At 41.9% G+C, this 19,158-nt stretch overlaps 1 long non-coding RNA gene across 1 annotated transcript; it reads right to left on the reverse strand.

The window, feature by feature from the left end:
- Positions 1-15,683: 15,683 nt before the first annotated feature.
- Positions 15,684-16,863, reverse strand: LOC148112406 (uncharacterized). Its single transcript, XR_015729543.1, has 2 exons — positions 16,680-16,863; positions 15,684-16,100 (listed from the first exon to the last, which is right to left on the reverse strand). It is a non-coding gene; the product is annotated as an uncharacterized LOC148112406 (long non-coding RNA).
- Positions 16,864-19,158: the final 2,295 nt, after the last annotated feature.

Raw genomic sequence — 19,158 nt, forward strand, 5'->3', positions numbered from 1 at the left:
TAAATTGATTTGTTGAGACTAAATAACTCTCATCATTCTCCCCAGGCTTGGACTATTGATGGCTAAAACAGGGGTCCCCAATCTTTTGGACTTCAGGGACCACTAAATTCATAATTTTAAATCCACTAATATGATCTGCTTAATGGCTGGCTTGCTAAACTATCCATTTTCTTCCCTGCTCCAAGACCAGCAATAGAATAGAATAGAATAGAATAGAATAGAATAGAATAGAATAGAATAGAATAGAATAGAATAGAATAGAATAGAATAGAATAGAATAGAATAACAGAGTTGGAAGGGACCTTGGAGGTCTTCTAGTCCAACCCCCTGCTTAGGTAGGAAACCCTACACCACTTCAGACAAATGGTTATCCAACCTCTTCTGAGAAACTTCCAGTGTTGGAGCATTTACAATTTCAGGAGGCAAGTTGTTCCACTGATTAATTGTTCTAACTGTCAGGAAATTTCTCCTTAGTTCTAAATTGCTTCTCTCCTTGATTAGTTTCCACCCATTGCTTCTTGTCCTGCCCTCAGGTGCTTTGGAGAATAGCTTGACTCCCTCTTCTTTGTGGCAGCCCCTGAGATATTGGAAGACTGCTATCATGTCTCCCCTGGTCCTTCTTTTCATCAGACTAGACATACCACTTACATTCACTTTGCTGCTTCTCCAGACCTGCTTGGATTCTTTCTGATGTCCGGCTGTTTTTGCCATGGCACGCTTGACTTCGCCACGTCTGTTTTCTTCCCCCAATTCTCCTATCACTTTGCTGAATTCTTGTTATCTTGTTGGTTGCAGCCACGTGATGCACAGAATCGTTCTCTGTTTTTTGGGGTCTGAAGGCTTCGTTGGCAGTCGTAATTCTCCTTTATTTCAAAGCACTTAAACATCCAGCTCTGTAAATTCCTATTACCCTGGATCAGAGAGTGCTCTTTAAGTACTGCTTTGAATTAAGGCCCTCAAATATGCATTCAATTTCCTTTTTAAAGGGGTAGTTAATGTATGTTACATAAATAGCTATTATTAAATATGGTCGCTGAAGATTAGCGACTGCTGAGAGTAATGGATACATGTCTAACTCACATGATATATACCGCATTTCCTTATTATGTAGCTGCTGGGTGTGTTTCTGCAGGAACTCTGAGTAGAACTCGCATGTGAACACGGGTGGAAAATGGAATATCTTCAAACTTCCCTTGTTCGTTTGCATAGCAATAGCACTTAGACTTATATACCGCTTCACAGTGCTTTACAGCCCTCTCTAAGCGGTTTACAGAGTCAGCCTATGGCCCCCAACAATCTCGGTCCTCGTTTTACTTACCTCGGAAGGATGGAAGGCTGAGTCAACCTTGAGCCTGGTGGGATTTGAGCTGCCAAATTGCAGTCAGCCAGCAGTCAGCAGAAGTAATCTGTAGTACTGCACTCTAACCACTGTGCCACCGAGGCCAGGTTCGAACTGGTTCGGTGACGTCATATCGTCACCGCTACCAGTGTGGCAGAACCGGGCCTAACCGGGAGCAACCCACCACTGATGGGGATGCTGCAACAGTCGTAAGTGTGAAAATGGTCATAATTCACTTTTACAGTGCCGTTGTAACCTCGGTCACTAAATGAACTGTTGTAAGTTGAAGACTACCTGTATTGCAAAAGGTCAAATTCACACCTATAGTCTGCAATTATAGACTTATTCAAGGCCTCCCATTGGCCCCCGATTGGAAAAGCTGTGCCTTTTATTAGGCAGAACTCCGGTGCAATTTATTCGTTTTTATCAAACAAACACGATAGCTGTATTTCAATGAGTGAGCTCTAAAAGGTGCACTATTAAATGTAATCCTAGCATGTTTAAATTACTTCAATATGCAAAGACTTTTCCTGCATCACACAGAACTCTAATCACATTTCCCAAACATATTATTGTTCCCATTATTCACCACCAATATTTAGAAAGACAAAATGATTAAACACACAGGAGTAATCCTAATCATTATGCGTAATTAATATTGTGTAATTCTGTGTCATTTTAAGTCAGTTTAAATTCTATACCCTACAATGGACATCTCTGCATTTGCAGAGACCTGGCTCACATCCTATTTGATTGTTGCCTGTATAAGAGGATGACAGACAGGTACCTTAGTCTAGATATCAAATGAATAATCCATTGAGATCCCCATATCAAAAAAACTTACCTTTCGTGCGGACAGAATCAGAAAATAACATTTAACACAGCACAGTACTTAAGCAAAAAGATTCTCTCTTTTTTGAAAAAGTTTTTTATTTTATTTTTCTCATAAACATATCTTAAATGTACAATTTCTTATCTAGCATACATATTTTCTTTTAGCTTTCATACTAATACAATCTTCATCCTAAACAATTTAAGTATATTCAGGGTTGCTCTTCTACCATTTCATCTCCCTTTTTAGAACAATCCTTCTTCTCCCTCTCCTCTCTTTCCTTTCCCTCCTTTCTTCCAACTACTCTTCTACTTTCTTCTTTCCTCCTCTCCTTTTCCTTCTCTCCTTCCCCTTCCTTTCCCCCACACCGCCCTTCTTCCTCCCTTCTAATCTTCTCTCCTACTCGTTTCTCCTCTCTTTCTTCCTCTCCTTTTTCCTTTCTTCTTTCCCTCTCTCTCCTTCCTCTCTTCTCTCCTCTATCCCTCTCCATTCTGTCTCTATTGTTGCATTCATTTTCAATTTAGTATTTTCAAAGTAGTATTCGAGCAATCCCAATTTTTACTTTCTTTTCAATTACTTTTTCTTTTTACTAAATTCACACATATCATCATAAATGTACATTTATATAATAACTTTTTCTTTCTCCCCCCCCATACTTTCCCCTGCAAAAATATTCTGTTGAGATCAGCATATGTGGGCCTGATTGGGGTAGATTGTAGGGGCGATACTGAAATATAATTTTATCATATTTTATTTATCTATCTATTAAATTGTTGTATTTTATTCCAATTTCTTTTTAAACTGTATTTTATACCAATTTCATTTTAAATTGTTTTTATCAGATGTTAGTAATAATTTGTGTCTGGAACTGTGCACTTTGATATGGCCCAAGGGCTAATCAATAAAGTAAACTAACTAAACTTGGGGGGGGGGGGGAAGGCAGTTTAAAAGTTTTTTTTTTTTTTGTTCTGATGCTGAATCCCATATAAAGAACAAATATAGTGTTCAACCCTGAAAAAATATGTGCAGCCTGAATAGATTTCAGACGCTTCTTTTATCCTCATTCGGACAAAGAGAAGTGGTTGAAAAGTGGAAGCATCCATTTGCATGATTTAATTGAATTTCAATTTCTTAGGAAGCCAATGTCCTCGGATCTATGAATTATGGCTCTAATGTATTTAATATATATTCTCCTCACCCACTTGAAGAAGAGAGGCGGTGCTGTTCCCAACTCATTATAGACAACTGGGACAGATGTTCAAAGGAAAATCGTGACTCAAAATCTTCTCACGAGTTGAGAGCTTGCAAATGTTGCTTTAAAGGAGCTGCCCTCAAGCTCAATAAAGGTAAAGGTAAAGTTTCCCCTCGCACATATGTGTTAGTCATTCCTGACTCTAGGGGGCAGTGCTCAACTCCATTTCAAAGCCAAAGAGCCAGCGTTGTCAGAAGACGTCTCCATGGTCATGTGGCTGGCATGACTAAATGCCAAAGGCGCATGGAACGCTGTTACCTTCCCACCAAGGAGGAGATGAAATTTTATAATGGGACTGGAAAACAGGACAAGCAAGCAGATATTACTACTGGGTTTGGAATACATGATAATAAATATCACCAATTTTCAGAGATCATAGTTTCCAATCTGTTTCCCAAAGCACATGCTTTAATGTAATAGAAACTAAAATTGCAAAATTTTAAAACAAATCTGGATATCTGTAATATTTCCTAATGCATCAGTTCCAGATAGCAGTGTGGAGGAGGAAAACTATGTAGACATTTCTTAAATACCAATAGATGAGTAGGGTAGGGTAGGGTAGGGTAGGGTAGGGTAGGGTAGAGTAGAGTAGAGTAGAGTAGAGTAGAGTAGAGTAGAGTAGAGTAGAGTAGAGTAGAGTAGAGTAGAATAGAATAGAGTAGAGTAGAGTAAACAGAACAGAACAGAACACAATAGAATAGAATAACAGAGTTGGAAGGGACCTTGGAGGTCTTCTAGTCCAACCCCCTGCTTAGGCAGGAAACCCTACACCACTTCAGACAAATGGTTATCCAACATCTTCTTAAAAACTTCCAGTGTTGGAGCATTCGCAACTTCTGCAGGCAAGTTGTTCCACTGATTAATTGTTCTCACTGTCAGGAAATTTCTCCTTAGTTCTAGGTTGCTTCTCTCCTTGATTAGTTTCCACCCATTGCTTCTTGTCCTGCCCTCAGGTGCTTTGGTGAACAGCTTGATTCCCTCTTTTTTGTGGCAGCTGCCCCTCAAATGTTGAAACATTGCTATCATGTCATTGCAAGTCTTTCCTTTCATTAAACCAGACATACCCAATTCCAGCAACTGTTCTTGATATGTTTTAGCCTCCAGTCCCCTAATCATCTTTGTTGCTCTTCTTTGGACTCTTTCTAGAGTCTCAACATCTTTTTTTACATGGTGGTGACCAAATAGATTCATAGAGCATTTGTAGTACTTGTGAGATCGCCAAACTACAACTGCAAGCATGTCTTGGAATCCTGATCAGTACTGAGGGATGCTGAGAATCATGGCTCAATAGCATCTGAAATGACACAGCTGTCCACCTTTGAACTAGCTGGACGCCTGAACATCTCGCTGTAAATTCCAGCAAGCCAACAATATCCTGTATAGGCAAACTTAATGAAACTAATTTTTGTGTGTGTGTGTGTTTGTGAATTCCTACCCAGTAGGTCTGATCCACTAATGGAGAGATCAGGGCATAACTGATGATCAGGTTTCACACTTTGACAAATATTTTGACACTCTTCTCAACAGCTTGTGTACAGGCACAGAAATACCTCTTTGAGAGAAAGCACACATATAAATACCTCTTCTAGCAAGTCCGCATTTAGATACTTATTTTGAGGGCACATCTTAAAGAAGAAAGGAAGTACAATAAAGAAAGAGGATAGAAATATGAGTGAATAATGACTAAAGCAAAATGAGCTCAAAATAGACTGTTTTGCCCAGCCCTAAGAAACAGATCTGTTAGAACATAATTGTAATGCAGCTTTTGTCTGATGGATGGGGAGAGGCAGGCATTGAAATCAACAAATAGATAAGAGTCCAAGATCAGGACAAGTTGTTGTTGTTATTGTTCTTTTAATGTAATAGAAGGCTTAGAGCATCTCAAAGATGCTTTTCCGAAAGGCAACTGGATTTTCTTTGTTCATTGAAGACATTTTGCTTCTCATCCAAGAAGCTTCTTCAGTTCTTGGAGAACTGAACGGAAAAAGCTTCTTGAATGAGAAGCAAAAGGTTTGCAAGGAAAAAAAACCCCAAGAATGTCCAGTTGCCTTTTGGAAAAGCACCTTTGGAACAACCTGGATGACTGAGAATCTCCATAGACATTTAACAGATTAACAGATTAACAGAGTTGGAAGGGACCTCCCGATCAGCTGGGACTCGGGAGGCAGAGAATAGATGTGCAAAATCCCCATTTCCTCCCGATCAGCTGGGACTCAGGAGGCAGAGAATAGATGTGCAAAATCCCCATTTCCTCCCGATCAGCTGGGACTTGGGAGGCAGAGAATAGATGTGGGCAGGGCCATTCAGAGGTGGTATTTACCAGTTCTCCGAACTTCTCAAAGTTTCCGCTACTGGTTCTCCAGAACTGGTCAGTACATGCTGGAACCCACCAGAACCCACCTCTGCTTTGAATCCTTAAGTATTCATTCTCTCTTTTTCTATTTGCTATTTGGGACACTTTTAGCTTTTCAGAAGGGCAATAGAATCAGGAGATGAGGCAATGGTTTTCAAGCCAGAAGGTTTTCTGGCTACCAGAATATCGCAGAAAAGCTGCTATTGCTTCAAATAAGTCTGCTACCAGTTTTTGGCAGTCTCTTTCCAAGAGATTGGGGAAATGCAACATACACACACACACACACACACACACACATGCTCAATTTTAGGCTTTAAAGAGGGATTGGAGATGAAAATAACTTGCTGAGGCACTTCCCATGTGTTGAGAAGATCAAGCGCTAATGATGATTCTGGTACATTCGGTGACAGTTGTGTCTGTTGCGTGTATATATGTTTTTAACTGTGAGACCACATGGGAGGCTGTTGATGCAGCCAGGGTGCCTTTGACAGCCGCTGTGAACACATTGGATTCTATCTCCTGGCAAAAAAGAGTCATCCCATTAAAAGCTGTCGACGAAGGGAAAGGAAATATCAAGGGCGCTTGGAAGGGGTGGGGGGAAAGCAGCAGCAGGAGGAGACAGGAGCTGCCTCTGCCAATGTCATTACTGGGAATGAGAAGGAGGTTTTGTATAAATGCACCATGTGTTCCATTAATGGCCGTGGCAAAGAACTGCTTTGCATTGGCTATGCTTGCCCTGCCCAGGAGAAGAATGAAGGAGAAGAGCAAATGCACTCTACTGTGACTCGGATACAGGAGTCTACTTCGGTGGCTGGCTTCAGAGGTGAGCAAAATAATGGCCAGTACAAGATCTTTAGAAAATCAAGTGTCCAATCTGCCTCAGCTTGAACCTCTTATTAAGAACGATCCTTAACTCCATTTGTTGAGAAAGGTATAGTTTACTAGAAGTCAAGTGAATTACACTGGTGCGTAGCCAGAACTGAAAATTGTGTGCCAAAATTCCTTAGTTGCCTCCCATCATTGGCCCCCATGTCCAATCAAATTCAAACAATAAGTTTTCAGAACAGTTACTTCAGGTGTAAGTATGGTATGCAGCAGTGGTGGGATTCAAATTTTTTTACTACCGGTTCTGTGGGCGTGGCGTGGCTTGGTGGGGCTGTGGCTTGGTGAATGTTTACATGTTATTCAGAAACATGTTTTTCTTCTTATCAGTGCCTGATATGAAGGCATTTGGTTCTCTCCCTCATCATAAGGGAAAAAGGAAATACTTTTTCAAAAGAGGAAGAGAATTTTGCATACTTGCTATGGAGAAAACCTCCTCTGTCCTGTGGTTCTTGCATCATCTTTGATATAATGCTTAGGCTGCCTTAAGCATTATTACGGAAGGGCAGTCCCTTTTAGGAAGTCATCCTCTTTCGAGTTAAACATTGGTCTGTCTGTCTAGCTCTATCTATCATCTATCTATCTATCTATCTATCTATCTATCTATCTATCTATCTATCTATCTATCATTTATCTATCATCTATCTATCTATCTATCTATCTATCATTTATCTATCATCTATCTATCCATCTATCATCTATCTATCTATCTATCTATCATCTATCTATCCATCTACTATCTATCATCTATCATCTATCTATCTATCATCTATCTATCATCTATCTATCTATCTATCTATCTATCTATCTATCTATCTATCTATCATCTCCCTCCCTCCCTCCCTCCCTCCCCCCAAATTTGTTTGCTACCCATCTCACCATCAGATGACTCTGACAGGCTTACAATGTTAACAAGAATTAAACAATACAAAAGCATGTACATGATAAGAATAGAATATTATAAAATACAAATTATCAGCAATAGCTGAAAGATGGGGAGGGAGGGAAAAGGATAAGCAAGTGGGGGGAGGTGAGATCTTTATCAACCAACTCCAGCATGACATTCCCTCATTGGAGACCCAAGACAAATGGCAGAGCCAGGTCCCTCACGCGTTTGTGAAGTTCAGGAGGATAGGATCCGACTTCACTCTGGAGGGCAAGACATTTCAAAGAGCAGGAGCGATGGCAGAGAAGGCTCTTTTCCAGGACCCCATCAGGTAAAATATCCTGGCTGATGGGACCTTCAGTGTGCTTCCTCTGTGCCGGCACAGATGGGGCGGGCCAATCCCAGTGGAATGAGACATATGTCTGAGTGTGGTCAATATCTAAAAGGAGGAAGTGATGTTAGGGCAGCAAGTGGAACCAGTGGGAAGGAGTTAATGCTAGCCCAACATCAGATACACAGTTATGTTCTTTGATACTTTGACCCAAGACTTCCACAGAAGACAGAAGCTGTCTGTGAGTGGTGAGGACACAAAGACCTCTATGAGCACTTATGCTCTCTACAGTTCCTGATTTATCAATAGATTGGTTTTTTTAAAGATGGGACTGCTTTTCTATACTTTTATTAAGAATTTGTCATTGATCTACTTTCCTGGGCAAGGGCAGAGAGCAGAGCTTTGAACATGCACTACTTTTCATAGCTTTACTTTTCTTAATTGATTGCTTATCTTTCAAGTTCATATAGCTGCCCATTTCATAAAAAGTAACTCTGGATGGGGGATATTAATATTAATAAAGGAGAATATGTATAGCTTGGGGTTGAAAGGAGGGGTCCTTGATGCTCTCTGAGTTTGGTTGTCTTCTTGCCCGCATGAGGTAACATCATCACTAGCACTGATGATGTTACCTAGGTTGGGTGATGAAACATGGGACGATAGTTTTTGCATCCTTCCTCTTTCTATATTGATCATTCTATTATGATCCTCATTAATAAGGCAGTGCAAAAGTACCAAAGTGGGGAAAAAAATCCCTTCTGACCAGTGGTGAAATGTAAAATTTATTACTATCGGTTCTGTGGGTGTGGCTTGGTTGGGGAGGGGGTAATGTGACTGGGTGGGCATGGCCAACTTTTTTTTTTAACTTTTAAAAGCATTTTTTCTACAACTTCTTCGAAGAGGTTGTAAAAAAATGCTTTTAAAAGGCTCTGACGATCCCAGCTGAGTTGCCTGATCGTCAGAGGCTTTTGTTTTCTTTTAAAAGCATTTTTTTTTTGCTTTTAAAAGAAAAAATGAAAAGAAGGACTAGGAGAGACATGATAGCGGTGTTCCAATATCTCAGGGGTTGCCACAAAGAAGAGGAAGTCAGACTATTCTTCAAAGCACCTGAGGATAGAACAAGAAGCAATGGGTGGAAACTAATGAAGGAGAGAAGCAACTTAGAACTAAGGAGAAATTTTCTGACAGTTAGAACAATTAATCAGTGGAACAACTTGCCTCCAGATGTTGTGAATGCTCCAACACTGGAAATTTTTAAGAAGATGTTGGATAACCATTTATCTGAAGTGGTGTAGGGTTTCCTGCCTGAGCAGGGGGTTGGACTCGAAGACCTCTAAGGTCCCTTCCAACTCTGCTATTCTATTTCTATTTTTTTGGCCGAAGAAAAAATGCTTTTAAAAGAAAACAAAAAGCCTCTGATGATCATGTGGCTCAGCTGGGCATGGGGGGGGCAGGGATTTTTGCTACCGGTTCTCCAAACCACCCGCCACCATCGCTACCAGATTGGGCGATCCGGTCCGAACCGGGAGCATTTCACCCCTGCTTCTGACCATATATTGTGACTGACTGGTGTGCATTTTGCTTAGAATTTTATTCAAGGTGCATGCACTTGATCAAACCCCATTAAAAGTGATGTTGATATGACTGTAAGCAGGGTTGGGTTATGAGGCCGTCTTGAAAAACTTTCCTGATTTACAGAAGCAAATTGAGCATCGTCTACAGCACTGCACAAAAAGAGGCTGATTACATTTATGCATATGCTTATACCAACATAGACTTTTTTTTCCTTGCCAGCACATATGATAATGTGGAGAGAGATGGGGAATATAAATTGCATACGATTCATTTAACGTAGATATTCCTTTAATTAAACCGCTATTTGGTAGGGTTGGAAAGCATGCCATTGTCATCGAAAGAAAGAAAACAGGTCAATGCCAAATTCACAAAGTACGTGTAGGACACACACGTGACTAATTTACCAAGATCTAGTAACACTGACTTTAGCCTCAGCTGAAATAGTTGTGGGAACACTAAAATTTATGGATATTGATGACTGATTATCCCCTTGGTACTTCACAAGACTTTTCTTTTGCCTTGCAAATGAGAGGCAAAAGTATTAGCTGCAAATCTTGACTAAATGCACATGGGTAATTTGCAAACCTCCAGGCATGCCAATACCTGTTCTGCTTACTTGCATGTAAATTGATACACAGGAGGGTAAAGGATACTCTCTCCGGATAAAGAATCTGTTGGCTCATTAAAAAGGGGTGATGCAACAGTACTTCCAAGTTACATTGTGCAGGGCAGCTCCTGTCTTTCAAAACGAATAAGCAGTTTAAAGGTAAATGTAAAGGTTCCCTTTGCACATATGTGCTAGTTGTTCCCGACTCTAGAGGGCGGTGCTCATCTCTGTCTCAAAGCCGAAGAGCCAGCGCTGTCCAAAGACGTCTCTGTGGTCATATGGCATTACAAGCAAAATGACTAAATGCCAAAGGCACACGGAACGCTGTTACCTTCCCACCAAAGGTGGTCCCTATTTTTCTACTTACATTTTTTTATGTGCTTTTGAACTGCTAGGTTGGCAGTAATGGGAGCTCACCCCATAACGCGGGGTGACAAGTAATGGGAGCTCACCCCATAACGCGGCATTAAGGATTTGAACCATTGAACTGCTGACCTTTCGATCTACAAGCTCAGCGTCCTAGCCACTGAGACACCACGTCCCTTATAAGCAGTTGAACTGCAGTTAAAGGAGCCTGAGTAGCGTAGGAGGCTAATGCCTCCTAAGGCAGCATTTAACATCCAGCTGCCTGAAATTACTACGAGTTCAATTCTTACCAGGCTCAAGGTCGACTCAGCCTTCCATCCTTTGTAAGCTGCCCTGAGTCTCCGGAGAAGGGCAGCATATAAATCAATTTTTTTAAAAAAATACATGTGTCCAGTTATAAACCCACACTCAACCTGAAGCTGACCTTGCTGAGGCCATTCTGCGACTTCAGTGTTGCCGCACTGGAGCTGAGGGATAGGGAGGGGGGAACATTTAATGTGTTTTTAAATTGTTTTTAAATTTTATATGGGGACTTGTTTTATCTTTGGCTGTGTACCGCCCTGAGTCCTTCGGGAGAAGGGCGGTATAAAAATTAGATTAGATAGATAGATAGATAGATAGATAGATAGATAGATAGATAGATAGATAGATAGATAAATAATAGATAGAGATAGCTCGGGTTTTGTAGCCAAAAAAAAAAAAATACTTTCTCTTGGAAACCAAGGACATTCTCACACCAGGTCAGAGAGAGGAGGAATGATGTTACCTGGCAACCGGATGGCACCTTGCTTGGACCATGTGGCTGATTGGGGAAGGGGAGAAACTTTTAATTAGGTGAAAACCACAGGAACATTCAGAGTCAGTTTTCACCAGCCTGTGCCAATATGATAGGTCCAATAAAACTATTCTTTGAGGAACCTACCTGCCTCGGAATTCTATTTGCTATGGGCGTATTACTTGGAACCCTGACACCCATTGTGTTTTCCAGATCTTGGGGTTAATATTACACTTAGGTAGGGTAACAATTTTGGAAGATCTCTGTGGGTTGCACCAAAGCTTTTGAAAGCCACAAATGTTCTTAACTTCTACCTTCAATCCAGGAGGTTCCATAGGGTGTCTGACAATATCTGAAGAAGCTGATTAATCGTTCTGCCAGGAAATTTCTTCTTAGTTCTAGGTTGGTTCTCTCTTTGATTAGTTTCCATCCATCGTTCTTGTCCTCCCTTCAAGTGTTTTGGAGAATAGCTTGACTCCCTCTTCTTTGTGGCAGCCCCTGAGATATTGGAACACTACTATCATGTCACCCCTAGTCCTTCTTCTCATTAAACTAGACATACCTAATTCCTTCAAGGGTTCTTTCACATTTTAGTCTCCAGTCCCCTAATCATCTTTGTTGCTTTTCTCTGCACTCTTTGTAGACTCTCAACATCTTTTTTATATTGTGGCGACCAAAATTGGATGCAATATTCCACGTGTGGTTTTACCAAGGTATTATAAAATGATGCTAACACTTCATGTGATCTTGATTCTATCCCTCTGTTAATGCAGCCTAGTTAGTTGGTTTTGTCAGCTGTAGCCCACTGCTGGTCATATTTAAGTGATTGCCTGCTTGGACTCTAAGATCTCTCTTGCAATTACTGCAATTGAGCCAGGTAGCACCTATTCCATACCTGTGCATTTGGTTTTCCTTGCCTAAATTTAGAACCTTGCTTTTCTTGTGCCTAGCATCTTGCAGATTGAGAGGGGCACTGATATTTCTCTCCAAGAATGTGTGGGGGAAAGCTATAAAACTGCATCTATTGCTCCCTGTGGAAAGGAAGGATGGCTAAAAACAGGAACAAAGATTCTAATTCCAATAATTATGGCTGTACTTGAAACAAACGTTTAAAAGACCATGAAGGAGATGTTCAATTACAAGCAGAAATGCAAGAAATTAGTTTGGTGACTTCCTATCTGACATCGGCATTACGCTCTGCTTAGGATGATTGTAGCCATCAAGTTTATTTTCTTCCACATTTTGTTTTTGGGGTAAATTCTCAACATTTTTCTATCCTACTTATTAACAGATGACCTATATCGCATGTCTTTATTTCTCCTCCTGTCCACTTTCCAATTTGGTCTAGTCGTTATGGTGCAAAGCTAGAAACTAGAAGACTGTGAGTTCTAGTCCTGCCTTAGGCATGAAAGTCCGCTGGGTGACTTGAAGCCAGTTGTCAGTTTTGGAAGACAATTTTCTTTTTTGCTTCTTAACTGACACATATTTTAGCTGGGGAAGTTAGGAGGGGGTTGTTTTTGGAGCGGTAGAAATTTAATCATAACAACATTCTGTATTCAAGGACTTTTGCCTGCGTCTGATGGAGACTGCCTGAAGATTGTATCCAGTTGAGTTTGAAGAGTTGATTGGACAATGTGATGAACTTGTGGATGTAGGGCAGGGCTGTGAACTGTCAGCTGGGTGTGGAAAACCTGGAAGCTTTCAGATTCGGGTTTTCCCAAATGTGCCAACATGACATCTCTAATAAATTGGAACTTTGAGGAACCCCAAACCTCAGAGCTTTATTTCGTTGGGGGTGTTACTTGGAACCCTGATACCAGTTTCTTTCTCTCAGCCCACAATGTCAGGTTCTGGTGACAAGCCAATCAGTAATTCCTTTTGCAACCAATGGATTAACACTCCATTGATCAGAATGAATGAATGAATGAATGAATGAATGAATGAATGAATGAATGAATGAATGTGGATCCTGCACTTGCAGGAAAATTCTAGGAAGAAAAAAAATCTCCTATCCTCTTGCCCCATATTAGAATTTACCATCACCATTATCAAAACTGGCTATATATAAACAACCAGAAAATAACACTTTCCCCTGCACTGATGAAGTTACCTAGGCTGGTAGTGAAATGTCTGCGGGAAGACCAACCAAACAGTTCTATCCTGAGCTACATAGATTACCTGCAGTTGAATGTATCTACCCGCTACTGTCCCTTTGTGGTTAGTATGACCCTCATGAGGTACTAAAAGTCAGTCACACCTCTAACAGAATATCCTTCCAGTCAGTGGTGGGATCCTGACAGTTTAACAACCAGTTCTGTGATCACTTGTTTTGCGTGCTGCACAATTTTAACAAAACTAATCTTCCATGTTACTTCTGGGGAGTAACACAGCTGAGGTGCGGCAATCCGCTCTCCTGTGCGAATTAGCTGAGAGGATAAAGGTAAGTAAAGCACAGGGGCGGAGGGGGTAGGTGGGCCCACCTGATTGTTGGAGTGAACCGGTTCGCTCCCAGCTGATCGTTGGAGCTACCAGTTCACCCGAACCATTCCGAACCGGCTGAATCCCAACCCTGCTTCTAGTGTAATTATCGGAAATAGTTGGCCTAGATTTTTGATATATGAAACATAAATAGCAGGTTATATCCTAAAATAAAATCAACAGTTTTCAAAATGAGTCCATCCAGAATGAAATCTCCAGACCAGTGGTAGGTTGCCCCTGGTTCAGACCGGTTCTATAGAACTGGTAGTAAAACCGATGGAAGGCTTCGCCCACTGACCCTGATGTCATCAGAAGTGATCTGCGCATGCACAGAAGCAAGGCGCGTGCACGAGCGAAGCATGCACAAGTGTGTAATCCCGTTGTGAACCGGTAGTAAAGGTAAGTAGAACCCACCCTTGCTCCAAACCCAAGGAAAATGCCCAGAAAATTCTTATCCTGCCCATGTGGCATCAAAGACTCTGCTTGTTTTGCATTAGTGCCTCTGTCTTGCTCCACTCAGACTCCTCCTTTTCTGGATCACCAAAAATTTGCCCAGCCAAAGTACCCCCTTCTTTTCCCTCTCTCTCTCTCTTTGCCCCCTTTGTCTATGTAATCCCTATGTTTGGGTTAATGTGCATTAAATAATTGTGATCATAAACTCACTTGCAGAAAATGCAAAAGGTCACAAAGATATTCTGGGAATATCAAAACAAATTGCATTTCCAACAGCTGGCATTTTGAGTTCTTTTATTGTAGCCATGGCCTGATGAAATAGGAGGGATAAAAGTTGCTGAAAAGAAGAAGACAAATGGAGGGTGCGAAGAATATCACTTTGTATTGCTTTCCCATGTGTTATTGTTTGACAGTCCTTGGAGGGACTTCATGTAATTCTAGAACTTAATTTAGCAAAAAGGGGTGCAGCGGCTCAGAGGCTAAGATGCTCAGCTTGTCGATTGAAAGGTCGGCAGTTCAGCGGTTCAAATCCCTAGTGCCGCATAATTGGGTGAGCTCCCATTACTTGTCCCAGCTTCTGCCAACCTAGCAGTTCAAAAGCACGTAAAAAAAAGGCAAGTAGAAAAATAGGGACCACCTCTGGTGGGAAGGTAACAGCATTCCGTGTGCCTTTGGCGTTGAGTCATGCCGGCCACATGACCACGGAGACATCTTCAGACAGCACTGGCTCTTCGGTTTTGAAACAGAGATGAGCACCGTCCCCTAGAGTCGGGAACGACTTCCACATATGTGCAAGGGGGAACCAATTTAGCACTAGCAATATCACTTAGACTTATATACTGCTTCATAGTACTTTACAGCCCTCTCTAAGCAGTTTACAGAGTCAGCCTATTGCCCCCAACAATCTGGGTCCTCATTTTACCCACCTCGGAAGGATGGAAGGCTGAGTCAACCTTGAGCCTGGTGAGATTCGAACTGTCAAACTGTAGGCAGCCGGCAGTGAGCAGAAGTAGCCTGCAGTACTGCATTCTAATCACTGCACCACCGCGATTCCTTGCTCCAAGAAGATCAAGGGCCTTCCTGGCGAGAACTAGTAGGTCACAGGTAGTCCTCAATTTATGACAATTCGTTTAATGACCATTTGAAGTTACAATGGCATTGAAAAAAAAAAGACCTATGATCATTTTTCACACTTACGGCCATTGCAGCATCCCCATGTCAAGTAATCAGAATTTGGATGTTTGGCAACTGGCTCGTATGTATGATGATTGCAATGTCCTGGAGTCATGTGATCACATTTTGCGATCTTCTAACAAGCAACACCAATGGAGAAGCTAGATTCACTTAACAACCATGTTACTAATTGAACAACTGCAATAATTCACTTAACAACTGTGGCAAGAAAGGTCCTAAAGTGGAGCAAAACTCACTAAACAATTGCCTCCCTTAGCAACAGAAATTTTGGCTCCATGGTGGCCATAAATCAAGGACTACCTGTAATTGTTTGCCTGTTTCTCATTGCTGTAAGGATTTCTTTTCTGTAAATAAACCAGGTGTGATTCATTATTTTTTATTCTGTATATTTTGGGTGCAAATATTTCATTGAGCTTTGTACGTGTACTGATGCAATTTCACCCAACATGCATTTTCTTTTTTTTTGCTTGCAGTTTTACTTAGTTTACGGTTTGGTAAACCCATTTGCCTCATACAAGACAATTTTGTACAGACAATGCCCTAAAACAAGGGTGTCAAACTCGATTTCATTGAGCCACATCAGGGTTGTGTTTGACCTCGGAGGGCTGGGGTGGGCATGGCCAGCTCGACGTCACTCATGTCAGGGGCGCCTGCCAACGAATGGCAGAGGCACTGCAGACCGGTCCTTCGCTGTTTCCAGGGCGGCCCCCCAGGCCAGATTTAAGCACCCCATGGGCCGGATCTGGCCCCCGGGCCTTGAGTTTGACTCCCCTGCCCCTAAAAGGTAAATGTTCAAAAGATTGATAAATGGAAGCGCAAATTTCAGAGAACCTCAAATTTCAAACAACAATTTAGCCATTTGTGTATTGGTTCATTTTTTTTGAAATAAAAAATTTCCCCCATTCCTAATCTGGAAGATCACAAGTTCCCTAGCCTTGATGTAAGAGGATCAGAATGCCTTTCAGCCATTGCAACAATAAAAATACTGAATGTTTACCAACGGAAGTCAATTCAGAAAAGGGTCACGCCTCACTTTCTTTGTCTCTCTCACACACATTCATGTTCTCAGGGGTGGGGTTCAAAAATTTTAGCAAGGGGTTCTCTGCCCGGTTGCTGGATGGGCGTGGCCAAGGTGGGTGTGGCCTAGTCAGCCTCCTGCACCACGGTGGGGGGGGGGCGTTTTTGCCCTCCCTGGACTCTGGAAGCTTTCCTCGAGCCTCTGGGAGGATGAAAACAGCTTTCCCAGGCTCCGGAGGCCCTCTGGAAGCCAGAAACAGGCCCGTTTCTGGCCTTCTCGAACATCCAGTAGGCTCATTTTTCGCCCTCCCCAAGCTTCCGCATGTGCCCTGCACTTACCTGCATCCAAAACGGGCCATGTGGAGACTCCTAGGAGATTCCTGGGAGAGGCAGGGCAGGGTTGACAGGGCCATCCAGGAGTGAGATTTGGGGGTTCTCCGAACTGCACAGAATCTTAGCTAGAGGTTCTCCCGAACCCTTGCAAACCCCCAGCAGCCCACCCCTGCATATTCTTGCTATTGGTGTTGTGTTTCTTGTTACTCACTGGAAGCAGTTTCACGTCCTTCAAAACATTCACCCTGCTGGTGCTCGTGGTTATTGTTATTATTTCAGTGTTGTCACTGTGCCTTTTGAAACACACACACACACACATCTTCCTCGTCTCCCTTTTGTTTAGCTCTTCATCCTTGAAACAGCTGTGAAGGCTCTCAATTAGCATCAGGATATCAGATGAACTGAGGTTCTCCTTCTCCAGAACAAAGGGAGCAGTTTGTTATGTCCAAGATGAAACATCTCCGGGGGGAAAAGGACAGGAGACATGCAAAAATAAAATAAAATAAAAATGCAAATCTCACTCCATCTCTTCAAAAGCAAAGCAAGCACTAAGCAGAAAAGCCAGACAGCTGAAAGCATCAGGTTTCTGAGACTGAAAGACCCATAAGAGGATGCCTGAGTTAGGAGGAGAAATCTGTCAGTTGCAGGAATTCTCTGTTTCCCATTTTTATGTATCTGTCAAACTCGGTTCATCACACCTCAGTAGTTTCTTTTTAAAGTTTCCACTAAAATGGGTCAATACTGGTGCACACTTCTTCCAACATACAGTGGGATTTGGTGGGGTTTTGTTTTGGTTTTTTTGATGTTTTGCCCACTGCGGAAAGGTTTTTTTGCCAATTATATCCCCCAATACAGTGTCGTTTTCAACATTCTTTCAGAGAAGATTTAATTGTAGATTTATTTATTCCAATAGAAGAGAACATGGGTTTATTTATTTCACAGGCTTTCATGCTGCTTCAACTGGAATGCATCAAGGCATTTTTGTATATATATTTTCTTTATATATATATATATATGGTGAACTGCAAATTTGCAGATACGGATATGTTGGCTGATAGCTAAGACTTTGCTCATGTACTTCTTCAAAAGCAAGAAAACTGCAGCCAGAACCAATTTATATATGAATTATTCACTGGATCAGTAATTTCACATATAATTTGCCAGTGATCAAGTAACGAAACATATGAAAGAACAAAAAATGAAAAGAGCAAGCTGAAGATTCTAAAACGTGGCCAGATTGCATTTCCTGTTTTGATTATTGATTAATGGTAATTGACCACAACTGGAGGATGACAATATTCAAAGTGCCATAGATTTTCCCAAACCTGCTGTGGGGCCATATCAAATGCAACTGATGATATAATATAGGCTACCCAGCAATGATTTTCTAAAAATAAATGTAATTGCTTATGCAATTTGGTGTAGTGATAATTTGTCTGGGTAAATTGCAGCGTTGATAACATCAAATAATATTAGACATCAAGAACTTTTTTTTTTCGTTTCAGGCAAAAAAGATTTTCTTAGAAATCTAAGAGAAAATTAAGAGTTTGAGATGATGCCAACTTATCTCTTAGATCAGGGCTGTCAAACTCCTGACCCATGGGCTGGATGCGTCAGGCGCTGGCCACGCCCACACTCAGTTTAGCGAAGGGGGGAAAGTCCCAATATGTCACGTGATGCTGCCGTGACGACGTGAGTTTGACACCCCTGTCTTAGATCACAGGAAGGAATCTATGGTCTTTCTATACTATGACCCATCCTGCATGGCCAATGAGAGAAAGTTGCAGATGTAAACCAGGAAAAATTTGAAGGTGTCTTCTCTCTTCAATCGGTTGGAAATAGATTATGGACATGCAAATTAAGCCCCATTTAGAACAGAAGCGCTCTTAGGTTCCACCAAGGATTTTCCAGAAGGACGAGCAAGCAGATTATTGTTTAAGCTCCCTTGACAATGTCCTACATCCTTTCCAAACTTATGACTATGTGATTTGGAAATCTAGAACCAGGGATGGGCTGCTGGAGGTTCTCAGGGGTTTGGGAGATCCTCTAGCTAAGATTCTGTGCGATTCGGAGAACCCCCAAATTCCACTCCTGGCTGGCCCCACCCACCTCACCCCGCCCCACCCCTCCCAGGAGTGCTCAGGCAGCCTATTTTGGATGCAGGTAAGTGCAGGGTGCACGCAGAGGCTCGGGGAGGGTGAAAAATGGGCCTACCGGAAGTTTGGGAAGACCAGAAATGGGCCCTCCAGAAGGCCTTCAGAGCCTGGGGAGGCCATTTTCATCCTCCTGGAGGCTTGAGGAAAGCCTCCGGAGCCCAGGGAGGGCAAAAACATGCCCCTGCCCCACTGTGGTGCAGGAGGCCAACTAAGCCATGCCCACCATGGCCACACCCACTCATCAACCAGACATATAACCCCTTGCTAAAATCTTTGAAGCCCATCCCTGTCTAGAACTCAGCTGCTTATATGAAGGCTACAGTACTTCT

Source organism: Pantherophis guttatus, chromosome 10 (genome assembly GCF_059756535.1).
Source record: "Pantherophis guttatus breed Tessera chromosome 10, ASM5975653v1, whole genome shotgun sequence".
In the NCBI taxonomy this organism is placed as follows: Eukaryota; Metazoa; Chordata; class Lepidosauria; order Squamata; family Colubridae; genus Pantherophis; species Pantherophis guttatus.